Source organism: Pogoniulus pusillus, chromosome 23, assembly GCF_015220805.1.
Source record: "Pogoniulus pusillus isolate bPogPus1 chromosome 23, bPogPus1.pri, whole genome shotgun sequence".
Classification (NCBI taxonomy): domain Eukaryota; kingdom Metazoa; phylum Chordata; class Aves; order Piciformes; family Lybiidae; genus Pogoniulus; species Pogoniulus pusillus.
The window spans coordinates 16,423,651-16,433,159 of NC_087286.1; the positions used below are offsets into that span (position 1 = coordinate 16,423,651).

Below are 9,509 nucleotides of genomic sequence, written 5' to 3' on the forward strand. Positions count from 1 at the left end.
TCTCACCTCCCTTTTCTCTGTCTGTCGTCTTGGTTGTTCTCCCATGTTCTGCTTGATCCCTTGTTCCACTGATGTCTTTCATTTTGATATCTTTCATCTTTCTCAACTCAGCCTCTCAACACCAGGTTGCCTCCTGACTTTGCCCTTCCATTTTCACTGCATCAAAAAATTCTACCCATATCTTGTTTCCAGCTCCAGATCTAGGTCCTCCCTGCTGCCATCACCACCACCTTCTCATCACAAAGTAGATTTATCTTATTAGTCTCTAAGAATACTGCCAAGGCAGAGGAGTCATCCACTGCCCTAAGAGCATGGGAGAAGTGGAGAATCCAGACTCTGGAGATGCAGATATATACATCTGCAGAACCTCAGGAAAACCTGTTTCTTTCTTCCTAGCCCTAAACCAGGTAATGTGAGTATTGTGTGACAAATGACAAGATGGCTTTCTTCTTACACCCATAACAAATGAGGCTAGACTATTTTTGTACTAAAAACGTTTTGAGGAAGGGCTGACTTTAAAGCAACTACTTCAAGCAGTAGGTAGATTTCTGGCAGTAATTCTTTTCATTAGCAAATGTTTTTTGGCCTTCTTTTATTTAATGGCTTTGGGAGTTACTTTAAATATGAAAAGAAGTTCAAGGGGTAGGCACTGAGTGAAAGTCAGCTTTCTGAATAGATCCCTGCAGCTTTGTCCCACTTATAAGATGGCTGGCTGGAATTTCCTGATGTTTGTTGGAGGATGCCAAGCCTCCCTTTGCAATGGAAAACTTTCTTTGATATGTATATATGAAATACAGCTTTTCTTGGGGAAAGGCTTTTCACCCTGTATAGAGCTTCTGGTCAAAAGCAGACAGAGACACCTTGCCCAGGAAAAAGTAGCACTTGGATAATCAGCAGTGACAAGGATAATAGGAGATCCAAAAGCAAGTCTCCTGACTTGAAAGCAGGCACTGAAAGGTGGATGTCCTGTGTCAGCAATGGACACTTGCTTAGCCCTCTGGAGTGAGTGCCTCCAGCAGGACTCTTGGGAAATGTTTTGAAGTCTGAACACATCATTAGCACCGTTTCTGTTCTGTTTTGCAACACTTGAGAAAGGCTGTGAGAATAACACAGAATTCTGAAGCCACCCCAGGCTTAGCAGGGTGACATTATTTGCAGGGTCATCAGGCGCAAAACTCCTCCTTTGAGATGTGGAACCTAAGATAGCTTTGCAAATTCATGCAACACCACAGATCATGTCTTAAGACCCCTGGCTAGTGCCAAACCCAGAGTTAATAAACTCTGCAGGACTATATTTACTATATACAGAAGTGAAGTGTTTGGTGTTCCTTGGAGCATTCCTACTATGCTTTTTTTTCCTGTTCTACTTCAGTTCTCAGGCTTCTGTGATCCCAGATAGTGGACAGCTGCCTGTAATAATACTGTCATCTAGTTTATACACTGTCTTGGGTTCAAATGCAGGTTCCCAGAGACTCTTATAAATTTGGTAGACCCAATGACAATTTATAGAATTTATAGAGTTTATAGAGTGCCCTCCCCTCCTCCCCCTCCTTTCCCCGAAAGACAGGGAGAGAGATAAGAGGTAGGGACACCCCCAATAAATCAATCTCACTCGATTTGGAAGTTAAAAAGGAAAAGTTTAACAATAACTTAGAAAAAGGGATTGGAGGTAGGGGAGTTTACAAAGGATAAGGAAGGGAAAACAGCAAAATACAAAACAGGGATGGATACAACCCGAGTAGTGTGATGGTGTCTCTGCCTCGTGGCTGGTATACAGTATCAGTGTGTGTGTGCGGTCATGAACGCAGGTAGTGAGCAAGAGGGCGAAAAGAGAAAGAGACAGGAGAACTCCTGTCTTTTATACCACAGGAAGTGGGGGGGAGTGGGCTAACCATCACCTGGAGTGTGGCCCACCCCTGAGGAGGGGCCAAGACCCCTAGGGTCAGGTTCAGGGTCACTCCCCCAGGAGTGTTAACCCTATACATACACACTTCAAAATTGATTAGTCCACACTCATTGCAATACCAAATTACAATTTCTAGCCTACTTTAATTTCAATCTTTAGTACTATGCTTCTGTACTTTAACGGGACAGTAAAAACCAGAGAGCAGTAAATATTTGTGTTTTCAGTTCTCAGTGTTTCAGTGCTAACATTCGATCTATCTTGATGGATTTTTGGCTTTTTGTAAATCAAAAATTTTATGCTGAATAAAAATCCATCTTGATGCTAAAAAACCCTTGAAGACTCATTAAGCTGTTCTTAGCTTAAAAGAATATATTGTCGTGAAGATAATTTAATTGCACAATTGCCATTTTTCATTCTACTTGAGGACATGTGAGCATGAATAGGAATTACTTGTTTATGCTTTCGATTTAAAAGATTGGTATTTTCCTCAACCCTACAGTTTGGGGTGGGTTTTTTTTTAAATGCAGATTAAAAGCATTTGTATTCTCCACTGATTAATTGGTGTGCCTCTTTTGCATTTAAATATATACTGCATTGAATCACAGCTTTCCATCAGAAAGGAGAAAAGAAAAAAAAATAATTAAATGATAACATCCTGTTACTGCAGAAAGAGTGCAATTTTCCCAATGACAATAAATATTTGACAGCAATTCTGCAGAGATAGTATTTTTCAGCACAATATTTGGAGAGCAGAATAAGGCACAGCATAATAGTTTGGGGGTTTTTTTTTGAGCAAGTAAAAGCACATTACAGTGATTGGGTCTGTTCCAGCTCACAGGGAAGCTTCAGCACAGAGCAATATTGAGTCTGGGGGGTTGAGCAGTATTAGAAAAGGAGTATCTTCAAAAGGCACTAAAGGCAGAAGGAATAGGATTGGATGCACAGCAGCCCCCAGATGCAGTTGCCTACTAGAACATCACTTCCACACTAAGATAACATTGACATCCTCCTTGGCATTGTCCCAGTCAGAGCCCAAATGTAGCCTGTGCAGATAATGAGGGTAAAAAGTCATTATACACAGACTGAGGCTATTCTCTGTTGGGAACATTTAAAAATAAATCAGGCCATTTAGAGCAATCCAGCAGAATTTAAAGGGTAGGCACTGGCTATTCAGAATAAATAGGGGTTTTATTTCCTGTTACTTTTCATTACATAACAGGAACCATCTCTTGTACCCATGAGATTGATTTCATGTCTCGAACATAGTTTAGGCATTAATCAATCTCAGCAACCACTTATTGTTTCCTGTAGCATAATGCAGTAAAAATTGTCCTTTAATTACCACTAATGAAAGTAACCTGCAGTGAAAGTGAATATATGGCACTGGAAAATTACTTGATTCAAAGGACAGCAAATCCAAGTATGAACAATCTTGATGATGCACAGGCACAATTAGAAGTGAATATGTAAATTACTGATGGCAGCTTCCTGCTATGCTCAGCTATTATATGTCAGGATATTATATGCCACCATTAGCTGGGAACATTCTTATTTATTTGGTCATCACCACGAAAAACCCACAGGATTTTCCTGGTCAGGAAGGGGGAGGATTATTAAACACTGCCATGTAATAAATATCTACTTAGTACCAAAAATGTTTCTAACATTCTTTAATTCTGTCTGTGAAGTGGGTTAACTGAGCTTGCACCAATTCTGTATAAATGTCTGACCCTTGGCTCTCTAACATCTTAGTACTTTCTAGAATTTCTCTGGTGTATAAAGTGGAGCCTATCCAAGTTTTTATAGCAATTGGAAAGTGTCTCATAACCCCAGATCTAAACCTAACCCCAACCCCTAATGCTGACCCCTGACCCTAATCCTAACCCTAGCACTAACCCCAACCCTAAACCCTAATGCTAGCCCTAACCCTAAATCTAACCCTAAACTCTAACCTAGTTCTATCCCCTAATCCTAAAACCAACCCCTAACCTAACTCTAACTGCTAATCATAGCTCTAACCCTAACCCCTAATTCTAACCCTAACTCCTCACTCTAACCGTGTAAGAAAAACAAACAAACAAATGCTGTCATAACTGCAAAAAGGATCAAAATGCTGTTTCACGTGGAAGATGCAAACACCTGACTCTGCTGTATGTGATATTTGTTGTTGTTTCCCTTTGAAATGCTTTGCTTTCAGTTGCCGGTGCCTTTCTCAGTCATAATTTCACACTAGCACATATTTCAGACTTTATTGTGCCTCTTCAGGAAATCTTGAGATGGAACAAGAAGAAATGCTTCCTACTGAATTCAAACAAATATTTCAGCCAAGTGGTAAACACACAGTAGCTCTGGATTTTGAATGGAGCAGTTTCAGCACCATCCCTCCTGCTCTTCCTAAGAAAACCTGGCAACATTTGGTTCTAGAAGCAATATATTTGCATATTCCCAGTAGAGTTTTGAAGAGTTAAGATACATCTGCTGAGGAATTTAGCTATGGTGATGGTGTGTCACTGTGCACTGCAGGGGCAAAGGGGTTCTCTCTGGATTTGTGTTCTTTAGAGCACACTTTTGAGTACCCCTGTGATGGGTTGTACAGAGAGATCCTGTCCCCTGGCACCTGGAATGCAATGGTATGATGAGTTCCAGGACAAAAGGTAGTGGAGAGGTTTTCAGGTGGCAGAGAGAAGGGGATGTACAGATGTGAAAGGAGAAGAGAGGAAACACAGGTCCAAAGGAACTATGATGAGATGCAGATTGTTTAGGTTTATGCTGTTGTAGGATGGATTGAAAAAAAGTAGACACTTCCTACACAGGACATAGGCTTGGACTTAAGAACCATTTTTCTCTCTTTTTCTCACAGTGGCCAAAAAAATCACAGAAAACTCTGGACTACAGCCACCAATCTTTGCCAGATACTCCTTTAGGTAAGAAAGAAAAATCCTGATGTTGGTACTGCTGTTGGCCACCCACTGGACTTTTAGCAGGTTGAAATAGAGTATTGACCCGTTAATTACCCAGTGCATGCCATCTATCATCAGACAGGCAAAAAGGGCAAGTCTTCTTTATCCTACACACTCGGTGAAACAGGTTGTCTTTTGAAAACTCTTTTAGTTTCCCATGGAAGAAAAATGTGCTGTCAAAAAAAAAAAAAAAAGGGCTGAATATCTTTGCTCAAATGGCTAATATCTCTAATTTTTAATTATTCATATTGTTTGGCCTGAAAGGCTCCTTATCTCATTTCAGACACAAGACTTGAGTATTCAAATCCTTTCTTATTCTGCATTAGGAAAACTGGAGCAAATCTGGCAGAAGGTATCTCATTCAATGATATTATACCTTCATAACTGAAAAAGCCTCATTCAGTTACTCTCTGAGTGTTATTTACAGTAGCCTATGCTGTAACAGTCCATTAGAACAATAAAATTGCTATAAAGTGATTTTCCATTACAGTTCTGTGATGGATGTAAACTACCTCAACCTGAAACACAAGCCTGTAGCTTAAGTTGCTGCAGCTATTTGAAAGCCATGTGGTTGTTGGTTAAAGTAGCAGTGAGTCAGTCACAACCCTGCTACCTTTCAGCATTGTCATCAGGAACAGATTCTTTACTATGAGTGGTGGAATACTGGAACAGGCTGGCCACAGGGGACATTCCTGGGACATGTTCAAAGCATGATGGGACCAAGCAACATGATCTAGTTGGGGATGTCTCTGCTGACTGCAGGGGGTTGGACTAAATGACCTCTGAAGTTCCATTACAACCCAGTGCATTCTCTAATTGTCACCACTGGCCATCACACACTAGTGTTAGGCTGGGAGCTGCTATCCATTCCCTGGGCACACAGCAGACTCCTGCATGTTCTAGGTTTGAGCATCACTTATTTTAAGCAACATTAGTGACAGTTAGCAAATGACTAAGGGAATATTGCGCATATCAGTAGAAGCTATGAAGAGGAAGGCCTAGCAGGTCATCCAGTCACAGAATTCAGAATTAACCTGGTTGGCAAAGACCTCTAGGATCATTGAGTCCAACCTGTCACCTAACCCTTCTAATTCACTAAACCGTGGCACTAAGTGCCTCATGCAGCCTCCTTTTAAACACCTCCAGGGATGGCGACTCCACCACCTCCCTGGGCAGCCCATTCCGATGCCAATCACTCTTTCTGTGAAGAATTTCTTCCCAATGTCCAGCCTAAACATGCCCTGGCACAGTTTGAGACTGTGTCCTCTTGTTCTGTCACTGGGTGCTTGGGAGAAGAGACCAACACCACCTGACTACAACCTCTTTTCAGATAGTTGGGGACAGCAATGAGGTCACCCCTGAGCCTCATCTTCTCCAGGTTAAACAACCCCAGCTCCCTCAGCCTTTCCTCACAGAGCTGTGCACCAGCCCCCTCACCAGTTTTGGTGCCTTTCTCTGTACACATTCAAGCACCTCAACATCTTTCTTAAATTAAGAGGCCCAGAACTGGGCACAGTACTTACGGTGTGGCCTGACCAGTGCTGAGTATAGGGGCAGAATGATTTCCCTGGTCCTGCTGGCCACACCATTTCTGATCCAGGCCAGGATGCCATTGGCCTTCTTGGCCACCTGGGCACACTGCTGGCTCATCTTCAGTCAATCAGTACTCTCAGGTCTCTCTCTGCCTGGCTGCTCTCCAGCCACTCTGTCCCCAACCTGTAGCACTGCATAGGGTTGTTGTGGCCAAAGTGCAGAACTTTGCACTTGGCCTTACTAAAACTCCTGGCACTGGACTGTGCCCATCTATCCAGCCTGTCCAGGTCCCTCTGCAGAGCCCTTCTGCCCTCTTACACATCGACACATGCTCCCAGCTTGGTGTTGTCTGCATACTTACTGATGGTGGACTCAATCCCCTCATCCAGATCATGAATGAAGTTATTAAACAGTCCATCTCTTAAATATGGCAAAATTGTCCTCTGAACTTCACAGGCCAGCTTTTTACGCTCTCTAATTTAGTATGTCCCTACTGAAAGTGGCCTGGAGCTCCCAACACATCAGCTGTCAGCCTGCTCTACAGTCTGCTATGGCACTGCACAACTTGGATAGTAGTAAGGGTGACATTGCCATGTGACTTTTCACAGATTTGCATACAAATGTACTTTTCAAAAGCTAAGTGAAGCCACAGGGGAATATATTTATTTATAAGTGCCTAGGAATAAGGGTCACAGAAACAACCTACCAATTCATGTTAATCCATTGCTAGGGCTTATCCACAAAATAGATTGCATAAATTATTCTGTCCAATGCATAACCATTTTTGCCTGAGTGATTTTAGTCAAATAAAAGGAAGTATTTGGTCTCAAAGAACCTTACAAGCTATGAAAGATAAAACAAGCAAAAAGGTTTATTTGTTGTGAAATAAAGGTATCAGTATCAAAACAATTGTATCCATTTCAAATTCAAACCTTCATGTATGTCAAAAAATTCACAATGACGGGCTGGTTTTGTGTGTTTGCCTCCCCCCCCTCCTCCCCTAAGCAGACCTCTCATATCATTTGTCTTCTGAATTTGCCTGGGAAAACTTCATAATAATGAAGGAACATGTTTTGCCCTCAGCTGGCATGTACTTATTTATGAAGGAGGTACACCAGTTGTTTTACATGATAGCAGCTAAAACTGCAAACTGTATTTGATATAACTCCTGTTTCTCAACATTCTCTGTTAGGTAGTAGGTTAATACCAAGACATTTTGTCACAAGAGAGTTTGTTTTCATATAAATCAGTAATCTGAAAGCTAAATTCAGGACACAAAGGCAATATCTAAGTCTCTGATTCTAGCTGGAGGCTTGGTATGAATCTCATTTCTTCTTTCTCACTATTGCTGACATTTAGAAATCTGTTTTGATACTTGATTATATTACTCAATAATTAAACCAAGGTAACTTAGCACATCTCCTACCAATTAAAATTATTTGGTTTTGCTCAAGCATTTCTCAACATCATACTTGCAGAGAGGAGAAATTTGTTTACTATAAACCATGTCTGTTATTCAGGGAGGGCCACATTACATGGATGAAATTATGTCACAGCAGGATGAAAAAGCTGATCCTATCTACCCACCTTAGGACACACCTGACTGCTCCATGGGTGTGAATGGATGAGCATGTGTACCTCCTAAATACAAAAGCACCAGTGAAACAACAAGTGTGCTCCAGCAGGACAGAAATATCTGTTACTGCATTGCCAAGGTGCTTCAGCTCAGCTGTGGGAGCCTAGTTCTTCACTACAGGGTGATGTAACTAACTCCAGTGACAATGCCAACTGTGTCATGATCATGGAGGTTTGCCAAAACATCTGTATCCATGCAAGAGGCTTGTGCTGGAGTGGTCTGGCAGTTGAGGCTTGGCCATCCTTACATAGCCCTGCCAAGACAAATCTGTGACAAGGATCTGGTCAGCACCTATACACTGTTTAACTGAACTTGACTTACTGACTGAAATGCCTAGAGGACCACTTCCAGGGACAGGTCACAGGGGCAGCAGCTGGCAGCTGTGGGTGGTCACCTCTTCAGCCATCTCAGAAGCAGCTGGAAGTGTATTTGTCAATGCAATCTGTGTTTATGGAAAGAGGTTAAAAAATTCTTCTTTATTAAAATGTAATTTAATTTCATCCATTAAAGGAAGGTAAAACTTGGAAATGAGTCATTTGTGTCTATTTTGGTTTCAATTCCCAGCCTTTGACTGAAGGGAGAATCAGTTTTACTACAGTGTGAGCTGGCACCCTTGTTCTGGCACCATTCTGCTCTTTTGAATAGTGCCTGATCTGTGAGCTGCTCTGATAAATGAAGACGTTTTGTGCACACATGGTGTGCATTTTAAAGAGCTTCACTGTGTTGTTAGCAAACTGCTCAGAGAATGGTGGGCCCCACCGGGAAGCACAGACCTTGAGGCACTTGAGAAAGAGATGCAGACCTGAGGAAGTAAAGATGGTCCACTTGGAATGACTGAGGAGGCACCACCACAGAGCTGCTTTCTGGGCTGGGCATGAGCCTTTCTTCACTCTTCATACAACCTCTACATCCAAAATTCTGAACATACAAATGAGAATACTGAGTTTGGAGAAGGCAACACCTCTGCTATGCCCTCTGACATGAATGCAAGCCTTGTACATAGCAGTGGTACCTGTGATTGAAGAAAGATGTCAAAATACTGGGAAGGCATAAGAATGAAGGCATGAATTCACTGGAGTGAAAGCATCAGTGCATTCAGTTCTAAAGAAAAGAAATCAAGCATCTGCTTGATTTCTTGGGATTGTTGGGTTTGTTGGAGAACCCTGCACATGGGTGATAGTGAGCTCTGTACTCCAGCAAACAAAGCTGCTATAAATAAAAGCCAGGCAAACAAATAGAAGAAATGTGGCATATTGCATTGTTCTGTTGCTTTTGTGTGGCAAATTTGTAGCACTAACATTTGATTTCAGGATGGTTTTGAAGTGATTTATGAGACATTGAAAACTTAGGCTCTTTACTGAGTACATCTTTGGCTGAAGATTTACAATGCCTCCCAAAACTGCCCTCTGCCCTCTGTTAGATTACTCAGTGTGACAGACTGCAGCATAACTGTTGTCACAGTGACGTGGCTGCC

At 41.9% G+C, this 9,509-nt stretch overlaps 1 long non-coding RNA gene across 1 annotated transcript; it reads left to right on the plus strand.

Moving 5' to 3' along the window:
- The first annotated feature begins 298 nt into the window (after nucleotides 1–298).
- LOC135185830 (uncharacterized) lies at nucleotides 299–8,545 on the plus strand. The gene is made up of 3 exons (XR_010306646.1): nucleotides 299–407; nucleotides 4,767–4,830; nucleotides 7,920–8,545. It is a non-coding gene; the product is annotated as an uncharacterized LOC135185830 (long non-coding RNA).
- The last annotated feature ends 964 nt before the right edge of the window (nucleotides 8,546–9,509 follow it).